Below are 13,855 nucleotides of genomic sequence, written 5' to 3' on the forward strand. Positions count from 1 at the left end.
GATAATTTATGTATGAGAGAGACAAGGGTGGTGAGGTAATATTTTTTTATTGGACCAACTTCTGTTGGCGAAAGAGACAAGCTTAGCACTACAAGATGAGGGATTCTTATGAAGCAGTGGCTCTGGGTCCCCTTATTGCAAAGTGCACCTTTCAGTAAGGGGATTTCAAAGCAGCAGTAGTACTTCATTAACCAGCCTTTCAGCCACAATACAGCACTGAAAGGCACTTTCAAATGTGCCTTTTATTAGTGAACATATGTAATGGAATGAAGGAAAGTTCTATCCTAACATGAACCTAAAATGCCTCACCAAGGACCACCACTGACATCAAAGCTAGCCACTGAGTTCATACTGGCTCCCTGTGTGCTAGGGACTAAATAATTTTACAGATATATCCTCTAGGACCACAGGTACCTCACTTCTATGGCAGAACTAAATCAATGCTGCAACTTATTTTCACATAATCAGGGCAGCTTTAGAATCTATCCGGGTCACTGTGAGAGATGAAAGGTGTCCAAGGAATGCACTCAATCAAGCATTTTCTAGGTGTTCTGGACTTGCCCCTTCTCTGGCTAGCATTGCACACTTGTGAGTTACACCTGCACTTCCAGCCCCTTGGCAGAACAGGGCGGGTTCAAGTTGCTTGCACCTCTGTATTCTAATTTAGGTGTTCACAGCCTGTCTTGTCATCAGAAGTTGCCAGAACCCAAGGAGTGACCCAAGCCGAAAGTCACTCACTAACAGCAAAATATACAAATGTGTAGTAAGAAGTGTGAAGAGATGGGAGATATCTGAAATGTTGTTGATATGCTGTGTACCTCTTCTATTTGATTGTATCCATGTATTAGACAGTATGATAGTAAAGAGTTAACTCAGTCTTGGGTGGTGTTACACTCTGCAGAAAGGCAGACAGTGGTTGTAAATCCTTGATACTTGACAAAAATATGGGTGTCAAAAGATGTTGCTCTTTTGTCACAATCCAAGGGGAGCACAACCACCCCTAGCTTATGGCAGAACCAGGGCCCTGCGGATAGAAAATTTGAAGAAAGAATTTGGAAATTGTTAAAAGCACTGGCCGTGAAACTGAAGGCAGAGGCAGGTCTGCAAAAAGGATTGTAACCCAGTCTCCAGGAGAGTGGGAGTAAAGGCTAAACTGAACCTAACTAAGGCTTGAAGGAAATGCTATGCTTAGATAAGATGCCATGTGTGTCGACCTTTTGTTGTTCTAACCCTTGTCTCTCTGATTGCTTTAGTCCTATGCATGAATACATACTTTGTTTTGAAAAAAGTGATCAGGGTCACTGCCTTTTCATCTAATCACAGGTTCCCGAATGGAAGCCTGTAGCAGGGGCCAAATATAGTTGGATCTGCTGGGGAAACACGGTTGCTAAACAGGGGTTTTGTAACCTAGAAACCCAATCTATAAGTGGGATGAATCACAGGATTCCCCTCTGAGAAGTGTTGGCACTGGGTCTGGCACTTGGAAGGCTACCCTTGAAGAGACTGAGAGAGAGCTCAGAAGTAGAGCTTATCCTGGAACAGGAGTACAATAGAATGGCCCTGTTAATTTCAAAGGGATGTCCCTTCACCAGAGAATTTGAAGCTGTCACTGGAAAGTTAACCACTGAGGTTGTTTGCTGTTTCTTTTTACACTATATTCTGTTTGCATGCTGTTTATTTCCAGCACCACAACTGGTTAATAAAGAAATCACTGAGGTAAAACATACAAAGGTATTAATGTAAGGAGGCTGTTCACAGAGAAACACTAATTACCTATCAGCTACAGCCATTCAGTAATCTGTCATTTAAATGATGAGAGGATTATGTGTATTTACTACTCCTGTTTTCAATAGCAGCAGAGTTTGCTGATGGGCTTTGTTAATGAATGTGACCTTCCTACTTTGGGCATCTCATTATATCCTGTTGAAATATTAATTGCTCTCTCTAGCAGTTCATTGATACTCTATCCTATTGCATATTGTACCTCAAGGAGTCTGTTTTAATCACCAGTTGCTACCTGCATTTTCTTTTCTGTTCCCTATATTGCTTTTAAAACTATTTTAAACATTGTGGAATGATGAGAGTCATTAGGATTGATTGCTTAGAAGACATAAAGATAAACAGAATATTACTACATTCATAGTCTTCCTGTCAGTGCAGTCCTTAGCCTCTCTTCTGAGATTGCCAACAAGAGTGCCAGACATGATCCATTGAGACCACCAATTAATTTCACAGAATATATCAATTACTTTTCCTTCATTCTGGCCCTGAGGTGAATTTGAACCAGTTACCTAGAAATGAATGTTGCTACATCCTGTTGCCAGCCCACTGAAGAACCCAGTCCACCTGAACAAGTTAACGAGTTATGCAGCCTTACACAGAGAAGAATGATCAAGTCATGAAAGTACAGGGCTGAGAGTCAGAAGATTTGCATGCTATTCCTGAAACTGCCACAGTCCTCCTTCAACAAGTTACCTGTGGCCTGATTTCATGCATGCTGAGCACCAGCAGCTCCTGTTGATGTCAGCAGGAGCTGAGTGTACTCAGAAGCTCTGAAAACTGGAGCTCCTTGTGCCTCAGACTCCCATCAGCAAAATCAGCTAATAATACCTACCTGACAAGGACGGTCAGACTTCACTTTAAAATGTTTACATTATAGAAGTGAAAAGTTTTACTATATTTACTGATATATAATATAATGATACATTAATGGAAGAATTATGTTATAATGAGGAGGAGATAATATACCCCTTTAACTAAAACTAATATTGCATCTGACTTCCGAAATAGGCTATTGTAGCCACCATTATAAAGCTCAACTTTAGCCAACAATTACCTTGTCTTGGAGGGGGGAGGGATAGCTCCGTAGTTTGAGCATTGGCCTGCTAAACCCAGGGTTGTGAGTTCTGTGAGATCTGGGGCAAAAATAGGGGACAGTACTTGGTCCTGCTGCGAAGGCAGGGGACTAGACTCAATGACCTCTCAAGGTCCCTTCCAATTCTATGGGATAGGTATATCTCCATAGCACTGCATTTAATTTAATATGTGAGTTACTGCACTAAGCAAGGGGGAGCACTGCACTATACTATATAGGTACCACTGTATGGTAATGGGTGGCACAACCTATTTTCAACACTTTAAAAGTAATCTTAATATGAAGCTCTCTGAAACTTGCTGTCCTTCACTTAAATGAAGGAGGGTGGATTGATAGTGTCAGTGAACCTGATTGATTTCCTGCTCCCTGAAGTGCAATATTCAGGCTCTTCCAAGATTGGACTGTCAGTCAGTTTCATGGACACTCTGCCACTGCGGCTGCTACAGCACATATGGCAGGGAAGTAACATGGGAAGTGGGAGGAACACCACCATATGGGGAATAACCGAACAATAGGGGAGACATTCAACATATGGAAGAGAGATGGAAAAGAGACATTACAAGAAAATAGATCTTCCTCATGAAACTAGGTTTCAATCACGTTCTAATCTCTTCTCCTCCATGGTGGTGGCACTGCTCCCTCTTTCCTGATAATAAAGGGATGGTTAAAACATCAGTACTTTCTGGGGCAGGAAGATAGAGGTAATCATTATTCTATTACATTCTTTTCACTCATTTCCAGTGTGTATGTGGGGAGCGAGGTTGGAGAACTGGTTTGCCAGGAAGAATCTACATATCTTACAGGGCTAAGGTTGCTAACAGTTAATGTTGGTTGAAGCAATATTTACTTCTGCTCCTTGCTCTGTGAACCCACTTAGAAAGATCACAGACTGTAGCCATGAAATGGCTAGACAATGTATTGTGCTGCCATTGCTGGTGTGCCGGGAGACTGATGATGATACAAGAAAGGGGTTTTTTTTGTGCTGCTGACTGAGATCTATAGGCTTGGACCATTATTGTTCTGTGGCCTCTTGCCCTCTGCTTATATTTGCAGCACTTCTGCTTTTGTTCACCCGCCAGTGCCCCACCTCATGAGAAAGAAAGCACTTCCTCAATGAACACAGCAAAACACCAAAGTTTTTATATTAGTTTGTTCCCTTCCATACCATTTTGCTCAGGAGGAGAATGTACAATATGAGCCAATGTCTATAACAATGCCATTTATTCCCTTTGTTTAGGCTTTTTGAGCCCACATTTCTAAAACTCAGCTCTGTGCTTCACCAATACTATAGTTTAAAATATGACCTTTTTTTGACTCACTGCAGCTATTGCTTTTAGCTGCACTTTATCCTGTTTTATTGTTGCTTCTATAATCAAACAGAGCGTTTGTGTGTCTTTTGGGATTAGATGAGCCCTCAGTGTTGTCTGGCCACTTCAGTTTATCGTGCATTACTCAGCCTGTCTCCATCCAGCTGGCTTCATTTCAGTGTCACCCTTTCTTATCCAGATCAGTCCTTCACTTCCACACACCATCATTGCACCAAGAGACTTCAGAAGACATTCATGCAGTTCCCAGCCAGATGAGACTTTAAAGATGGGTGCTGAATATGCTATTTTCTACCTCCCTTTGTCCCCAGCTCTTAGGCAGGTCAATGGAATCTACAAGTGTTCGCTCTGAGTGCAGAGCTTGGCCTACGGAATCAATATTACATTCACTCAGTCTTTATCGCTTGTGACAGACCCAGACCAGTGGGGTACAGGAGTCTGGTCCTATTGGGATCCAGGACGTGGGCGGGCAGAGCTCGTCCACTACAAAGGATCCCCCCCCAGCCTAAGGGGGAGATCCACAGGGCCTGGAGAGCCAACCAGTTACGGGGGACAACTAATGAAAAACCAGGGACGGGAGTGCGGTCAAAGGGTCAAACGAAGGGAACCGGACGGGGACACCGAGCAGAGAACTCCGGACAGCGCCCACCGCTCCTCAAAGGCATCAAGGGAGTCAGTGGACGCCGCCCAGAGGAACTCCGCTCGGAGGCGTGAACGGACAGAGGATCGGAAATAGGCCCCGCAGTCACACGTACAGGAGTCTGGTCTATTGGGATCCAGGAAGTGGGCGGGCGGAGCTCGTCCACTACGAAAGGAGCCCCCCCCAGCCTAAGGGGGAGATCCACAGGGCCTGGAGAGCCAATTAATTACGGGGGACAACTAATGAAAAACAGGGACGGGAGTGCGGTCAAAGGGTCAAACGAAGGGAACCGGACAGGGACACCGAGCAGAGAACCCCGGACAGCGCCCACCGCTCCTCAAAGGCGTCAAGGGAGTCGGTGGACGCCGCCCAGAGGAACTCCGCTCAGAGGCGTGAACGGACAGAGGATCGGAAATAGGCCCCGCAGTCGCACGTACAGGAGTCTGGTCCTATTGGGATCCAGGACGTGGGCGGGCAGAGCTCGTCCACTACAAAGGAGCCCCCCCCCAGCCTAAGGGGGAGATCCACAGGGCCTGGAGAACCAACTAGTTACGGGGGACAACTAATGAAAAACAGGGACAGGAGTGCGGTCAAAGGGTCAAACGAAGGGAACCGGACGGGGACACCGAGCAGAGAACTCCGGACAGCGCCCACCACTCCTCAAAGGCATCAAGGGAGTCAGTGGACGCTGCCCAGAGGAACTCCGCTCGGAGGCGTGAACGGACAGAGGATCGGAAATAGGCCCCGCAGTCGCACGTACAGGAGTCTGGTACAAGGCAAATATACTGGCCACTGGATGAACAGTTTCCTGTTCCCTGAGTGACCAGAACAGCAGCTGCGCTAGAGCAATCAGGAACCTGCTAGAACCAATTAAGACAGGCAAGCTAATTAAGACACCTGGAGCCAATTAGGAACATACTAGAATCAGTTATGGCAGGCAGACTAATCAGGACCCCTGGTTTAAAAAGGACCTCCCATCAGTTAGTGGAAGGTGTGCAAGGAGCAGGGAGTGAGAAAGTATGCTGTTGGAGGTCTGAGGAGTACAAGTGTGATCAGGCTTTAGGAGGAAGATCCTGTACTGAGGATAAAGAAGGTGCTGGGGGGAGGCTATGGGGAAGAAGCCCAGGGAGTTGTAGCTGTCACACAGCTGATACAGGAGACGGAGACAGATGCTATCCACAGGGCCCTGGGCTGGAACCCGGTGTAGAGGGTGGGCCCGGCTTTCCCCCATTCTTCCCAACTCCTGGTTGGACACAGGAGGAGTTGACCTGGTCTGTGAGCAACACCAGAAGGGAAGGTCTAATTTGGAAAGGGATCTGGCCTGTCCCTGACCCACTAGGTGGGATTGTTCTCTATTTCCCCCATGCTGGCCAGTGATGAGGTTAGCTGAGTGAATGGCAGGTTTGAGCCTCTAGCAGAATTGGCCAAACTGATGGCTCCTGTGAACCTCTGAGGTGAGCAAATCTGTCAAAAAGCACAGGACCCAGCAAGGCAGAGGAGGAACTTTGTCACAAGCGATAAAACATTGGCATTTAACAGGTTTGTGCAAAGTGAAAGGGCCAAGGTTAAACTATTCAGCTGTAAAAAGCAGTAACAGAAACAAATTTAAACACCATCTCCTAAACACCATTGTGGGGTGCAGTCCAGACCATTCAGGGGTATTTCACCACTTGGCCTGCAACTTGGGTGCCTCACGATGCCTTGCTGTTGTAATTCCCAACCTGGGCCGCTCACAAACAGCCTAACAGCATGCAGGTCACACCCTGAGTGTCTGTGTATAGCTGCAGTCTTGGTCCAGCCACTCTGACCCCAGCAGCCTGTCAGCAACACACCAGCCACAGTCTGGTTTCCAGCAACCATGGTTACTATTGCCTGGGTGGCCCCACCAAATTCCGAGTCCAGGATTTTCCATAAAAACGTGTGTTCTCCACTGTCCAGTCCTCTCCTGGACAGTTCAGATATTACAGGTCCACTGCCCCTATAAACGGGTCAGTGTGTGACCGCTTGCTACTTTAATTGGCATTACCAAAAAATTCAGTTTAAACACAACACTGGATTAGTTTTTATTAAAGAATAAAACAAGTTTATTTATCAACAAAGAGAGATTTTAAGTGAACGCAAGTATAAGGTATGAAAGTCAGAACTGGTTACAAGAGAAATAAAGATAGTAGCTAAGACTTAAGATACTAGACTTGGTTCAAAGTAAAATCCTTACCACAGGCTCCCATCATCATTTCTGATCAAATTTACAAGTCAGTATCTCTCACAAAGTCCAAAGGCTGGTTCCTTTGTCTTCTTGGATGAAAGAGAGGAGTCTTTGCCCCTGACTTTTATAGTCCAGTCAACCTTTGAAATGCATTTTCCTGAGAGTTACCCATAGATAAAGTACCTTCCAGCATGCCTCCAAGGATGGAGGCATGAAGTCTCGCGGTGAAAGAGGTTCCATGTTGTTGTTTGTTGAAATGCAAATCAATCTATTCCTGCCCCCCTTCGCTGACAAAGAAAGGCCACTTCAGCGGTGATTGCCCATCAACTTTGACACCTGGCTAGAGGCATCAGCTTGTCTTCTGTCTTTGAGGAACAGGTTGACCCCCTTCCAGGGTTTGTCTGGTAAACACATTTCAGTGATAATTTCAGCTTCTGTTTAAAAATGTACATATAATTAGGGCCCTACCAAATTCACGGCCATGAAAAACGCATCATGGACTGTGAAATCTGGTCTCCCACTGTGAAATCTGGTCTTTTGTGTGCTTTTACCCTATACTATACAGATTTCACACAGGAGACCAGCCTTTCTCAAATTGGAGGTCCTGACCCAAAAGGGAGTTGCAGGGGGGTCACAAGGTTATTTTAGGGGGGTCGTGGTATTGCTACCCTTGTTTCTGCACTGCTTTCAGAGCTGGCTGGCCAGAGAGTGGTGGCTGTTGGCCGGGTGCCCGGCTCTGAAGGCAGCGCCCTGCCAGCAGCAGCGCAGAAGTAATGGTGGCAATACTATACCATGCCATGCTTGCTTCTGCATTGCTACCTTCAGAGCTGGGTGGCTGAAGAGCGACAGCTGCTGATGGGGGGCGCAGCTCTGCAGGCAGCAGCACAGACGTAAGGGTGGCAATACCATACAATGCCATGCTTCCTTCTGCGCTGCTGCTGGCAATGGCTCTGCCTTCAGAGCTGGGCTTCCAGCCAGCAGCAGCACAGAAGTAAGGGTAGCAGTACTGCAGCCACCCCTAGAAAAACCTTGAGACACCCCCGCACACACCCAACTCCTTTTAGGGTCAGGACCCCTACAATTACAACACCATGAAATTTCAGATTTACATAGCTGAAATCATGAAATTTATGATGTTTAAAATCCTATGACCGTGAAATTGACCAAAATGGTGAATTTGGTAGGGCCCTACATATAACGTTGCTGCCCACATTTCATCATGATACTATTGACCAGCAAGTTTAGTTTTCAAATGATACTTTACAAGGCATATTTTGTACAAATATTATTACAGTGGTGTATAGGGTGTGAAGATAGGGTGCATTTGGTCAGAGTAGGTCCATTTCTAGCTGAAGTCTGTGACGTTAAAACAAATTACAGAAAAATCCTGAGCAAAACGTTCTCTCCTAGAATAGATACTATTGGCCTCATTCTCTTGGGACTCCTACTCTCACTTATACCAGTTTTACACCGCTGATTCCAGTCCTGATTTATGCTGATATGAAAGGATAATAAGGCTTCAGGATTTATTGCTCCTCACAGCATCTCTGGATAGTAGTCCGCTTTTAGGTTAGATAAAGATTCCCTCCCCACCCTCCAACACACTTATTAAGCTCCTTCCCCAAACTCACTGATACAGACAGTTATAGCCCCATCCCTGAGGTGTGGCTTAAGACTCCTCCCTTTTCTCTCTGTGGTGCTTGCGATCACCAGTATTTGGAGCATTTTCTGTCCTGTCCTCATGTGGTTTGGGACCTGGGTTCTTTTCTGGCATCTGGTGCCTCCACTCAAAGTGACACCTCACTTTGCCATAGACCCAGGCCTGCTGACCCCTTGAGAAAATTAGTTATAATACTGCTAGCTTGCAAGGCCTGTAAAGCCCATTACGCAAGGAACAATAAGGTAAATAAAACAAATCTCTGAAAAGGAATGACACACTAGAAATAACAGCATAACAAAGGGGGACTGTACTGGCAATGGGAAAATAGGATCTGGAGAATGGAAGGGTTAAGGTTCATTAATTATTAATGAATAGTAAAAATAAAGGAATTCCCCGCCTCCCAACACTTGCAAACCCCAGTTCCTCCCTGGCATCGCTCTGAGGCAGATGGTACAGCTGAGGTTCAATGTCCTGAGATGGAGCATTGCAGCACTGTGGCAGTGACTGGCTTAAATAAAAGTCACCTTGCTTTTTCTTCACCCCTGGGTAGGGCAGGGTCCTCTCCAGACTCCAACTGGGATCACTGGTTCCTGGGTCTGGAAGACTCCTGTGGTTTCAGCTGGCTCTCAGTAGCCAGTGCTGGATCAGCTCTCTCCTTCTGGATGTGGACTGCTGCAGTGTCGAAACTGCCTGGTTTATGCAGCTAGAGTCCCAGAGCAGAGCGAAACTCACTTCAAGGGAAGTAGGAGTTTAGCAGGGACTCCCTGAGCTGCACTCTCTCCCCTCCAGCATCCAAACTCAAAACTGAAACAACATGCTCTCCCTGTGTCTATCAGGCTGTTCCCTCATTGGGAGCTGTTAAGCCGCTTGTCTTTGGTCCCTTGGACTGCTTGTACAGATTGTCCCATGCAGACGCCTCCCTATCAGCCTCAGCAGGAGTTTCTAGAACCATCTGTCCCTACCTCTGACTCCAAGCATGCCGAGAATGAGGTCAGAGGACTGGGGCAGCTATTTTACTTGTAGTCCTTTTTGGAAGGGCCTCCTAAAGGCTCAGACTGGAACTCCAGAAGCTGGCAAACTCCAAGTGGCTGTTACATAGCGCTCAGCATGACCTGAAAGTGAACAAATTCAAATTACAGAGTAGCAGCCGTGTTAGTCTGTATCCGCAAAAAGAGAAGGAGTACTTGTGGCACCTTAGAGACTAACAAATTTATCTGAGCATAAGCTTTCGTGAGCTACAGCTCACTTCATCTGATTTAAAATTAAATTAAAAATTAATTAATTGATTAAATCGATTACATTAATTAAATTAAATTTAATTGATTAAATTAATTAATCAAATTAAAATTACTGCATTAAATACCTTGCCTCCCTTTTCAACATTTCAGGCCAGATCCTCAGCTGGTGTGACTGGGCATAGCTCCATTGATTTCAGTGGAGCTATGGCAACTTATACTAACTAAGGATCTGGACCCTCATCTCTACTGATGGAACTACAGCTGGAGGAAAAAGTTAGTTAAAACAGTAGGTAAACTGAAGATTGCTAAAGTGAGATGAATCATGCAGCTGGAGAACTCAGGATCAGCAAGCGGTGATCTGTCACTTTTAGAAAATTGCTACATCAGTGAGAAAGGAAAGGATAGTGGGAGTGAGGATTACATGTGGGAGAATAACTCACAAGATAAAATGTATTCAGCAATTTTTGCCCATGTTCTTGTTTATGACAAAATACATTATCCCTCTCCTTCAAAAAAATGATTTAGTCAGAACCCTTCTGGTTTTGTCTGTGACAAAATTTGAGTTGGAGACCCAGTTCAAAAGAATGCAGTACCACACTGGTAGTGGCATGTGTTTTTGAAAAGCAGGACACGCTCATCGAGAGGCACATATGCCTGCTGCATAAAATAGCGAGAGTACTGCTACCTGTTGTACAAAAGTGGAATGGCACTAACAAGAATGACAGAGGAGTGTGCTACAACTTCTTCCTTTTACATCACCTCTGGCCCTGCCAAGTCAACAGCAAGATAGAAACAGTGTTGGAAATGGAATATATTTTGCATGCACCACAGAAGAGAAAATGCATTTTTGGGGTAAAATTCTCAAATCCTTTATAAAATCTGGATGGCTGAGCTTTTCATTCCTGATTTAAAACGTCAATGGCAAGATTCCTATTTTTTTCAACAGGCTTTCAGCCATGCCCTGTATGCCTCTCTGACCTGAAATCAAAGTGATGAAATACATTTATTGGTAGCAGTCAGAGGAATGCTAAACAGGATTGTGTGTTTTTTGTTTAACTTCGACAAATCAGGCCACTAATGCAACAGCATAGTAAAAGGAATTGGGAGGATATAGGCCTGTACCACTTAAGTCAATAGATATGTATCACTGTCTTCAAGGACAGGCTCATCCCCTCTCATCCCTGAAATAACTCTTGTTACTTTTTCTAACATCAGACTAGCAGCCTTCAAAGTGGGACAATCCTAAAAGAGATGTAAATAATTCCTTATACCATGACATTCTTCCCAGCATTTTGCTATGAATTTTGAAGCAGATCCTCAGCTGGAGCAAATGTGTGTAGCTACACTGAAGTCAGTGGATCTGTTCCTATTTAAACTAGCTGAGGATTTGAGCCTTTTTAGTATGTTGTCTTGCAAGACAGGTGTGTGAAACCATGTCTTCATAATTTTACACTGACATTCTGCTATTGCATTTTTGCCGGGGCATGGAAAGGAAGACATATTTGAGTGTAAATCATAAAATACATGCATTAGTGAAATGCAAATTAGCAAGGCTCCTCACACAAATAAACATTCAAAAGTAAGCTTCTCTGGCCAAATTCTCTTCTGTCTTCAGCACTGCAGCTTTCATGTGGTGTTCACTCCTTTATCAAATTGAGTTCTAAGCATGTAGAAAGACCAAACTTGAAATCCTGGATGTGGATCTGAGAGCAGAATTAATGCTCTTGATGCTTTATCTAAATCTTCAAGAAATGTTGCATTTGATCACGTACCCACCCATTGCTAAAAGTTTATTCAATAATATGCATTTTTTTATTATTCCCTGCAGTGCACTTCTTCATTCTGTCTTGCATCAGCTGCCTCTGTTCAGCATCCCACACACGTATCCAATCTACATCTTGACTTACGCTCAATCTACTGCACATATTGCTAAGAAAATGACCATGCTCTCATCACTGCAGTTTCTGCACCTTGGAATCATATGGTTCGGGCGATCCTGGCAAAAGTCCAGCATTGCTGAAGAAAGCAGAAATAAAAATTTCTTGTCAACTCAGCACTAGATTTTACACTCTTTCCTTGCTGTTTATTTCAGTTGATTCTCTAAATGTGAGGTTAAGAAAAAAACTGTGCCTTGTTTTGTGTACCATATTTTATACTCATTTCAACTTTGCTACAAAACTGTTAGAGAAGTGCAACTAAAAAGTGCCACTAAAAAGTTAAATAAGATGCTTCATTTAAATGGACTCACATGCACACAACTGGTGAAGTTATAAATACAGAGAAGTTGTATGTTTTCCTTTCTATTGTTTAAAACTTTTTTATACACATTTGTAATGTCTGTTTATACAGGAAACTTGCCTCTTTTGCCAGGAGGGATGGCTGTATTCTAATTAGAGCTACTTTCTAACGGCCATCAAACTGTATCTTTGTAAATTAAATTTGAATGTAAATCAGCACAAGTTATCTGCAGCTATAAGCATGATTACAAAAAATAATGTTTACAAGGCAGGTTTGTGTTTGTTTGTGTGTGTATGTATGTTTAATAGCATGACTAGGGTAAACTATAAACACAGAGCCAGGCTCTAACCTCTGTTAAACCCATGCAACCCCAGTAAGACATATGCAGTGATAGGCATAACCAAGCAGAATTTGACTCAAATTGTGGTCTGCATTCATATAGTGACTCTGAGATTTAAGTGAGCACCCTCAGTTGTGCAGGAAAACTTACAAGATTTGAAGAAATGACCCTTCTTATCCACACAAGGGAAATGTACAAGTATGTATATGCAATTTACAGTCTAGCCAGTACTGTATCCTATAGGTAGCACTCACACAATGCTAGAACTGATTGAAGTGTTTGTTGCCAGCAATTTAGTAGTTGGATTTTCTATTTGAGAACAAGTTTTTAGATCATGAATTTTACTAATATTTTGGTTATTCATTATTGATTGGCAAATAATTTTCCTCAACACATTTAGGCCTGTGCATTGTTCATGCACTGTTCATAGTGGGCCATATCAGACATTCAGAATTCTCGATCTGCCCTTTTAGCTATGTAATTAGGCAACTAAGTCATGTGATATGGTATGTGTTCCCTGACTGGATGATCTAATGTAAGCATTTCCAGTGTGAATATTCTTGTTAATGCACAAGCACCTGAATATGTTTGAATAAAAGTTCCTCCCTGAACCAAATACCAATGTCTATGAAAAAGAAAAAGCTCTGACCATGGTCAGATTGAGGCACGATTCAGGTGAGTGAACATGTTTACTAAGACTTTTTCTTGCTATTTGCCCTGATTTATCAGAGTTATTTGTGACAAGAAAGCGAACTGTTGCAAACAGAGATGATCTGAGGAGCCAGTGTTTGGATCTGGCTTAGATTTAAAGTAGAGTTCAGGTCTGGATTTGACACCAACAAAATCTTATGAGGTATTCTCATGAAGTTGTCTCTCACACCTGTGTATAATTTTAAGGTGATTAGGGCTGGTTGAAAATTTTGTTGAAACCATTTCACCATAGAAAATAGGGTTTTTGGCTAAATGTAATTTTTTGTGAAAAGTGTCTGCTTTCTGTAGCAAATTTCTCATTTTCATTAAAATCCAAAACCTGAAAACTATTGGTTTGGGCTGGAAATGTTTAGTTTTACTAGGAAAAACAAATATTTTTCCACCAGCTCTAGTTTGGACTGAAAGTTTTGATTCCGGCCTGTTTCTCGTTCCGCTCTTACTCCTAATCTCTGCTGCCCCTTTTAATTCCCCGCACCACCACCACCCCCACACACACACCAATGGTTACCTCATGTCATTTGCTTGCCTGGTGACATTAAGACAGACTGTGTGGATTGCCACGGTCACCCTGAAGGAAGAGAGGCCTGTGGCATGTTTGGGCCTGTGTTTCTTTTCTCCTGAA

General features: G+C 43.7%; 1 protein-coding gene across 2 annotated transcripts in view; it reads left to right on the forward strand.

Moving 5' to 3' along the window:
• Positions 1–13,517, forward strand: part of BANK1 (B cell scaffold protein with ankyrin repeats 1) — a 304,678-nt gene extending 291,161 nt beyond the window's left edge. For both annotated transcript variants that reach the window (XM_075127546.1, XM_048847348.2), the window contains one exon: positions 11,773–13,517. The gene's annotated coding sequence lies outside the window, so the exon portion shown is untranslated. The remainder of the gene's footprint in view (positions 1–11,772) is intronic.
• Positions 13,518–13,855: the final 338 nt, after the last annotated feature.

This window comes from Caretta caretta, chromosome 4 (genome assembly GCF_965140235.1).
Source record: "Caretta caretta isolate rCarCar2 chromosome 4, rCarCar1.hap1, whole genome shotgun sequence".
NCBI classification, from domain to species: Eukaryota; Metazoa; Chordata; order Testudines; family Cheloniidae; genus Caretta; species Caretta caretta.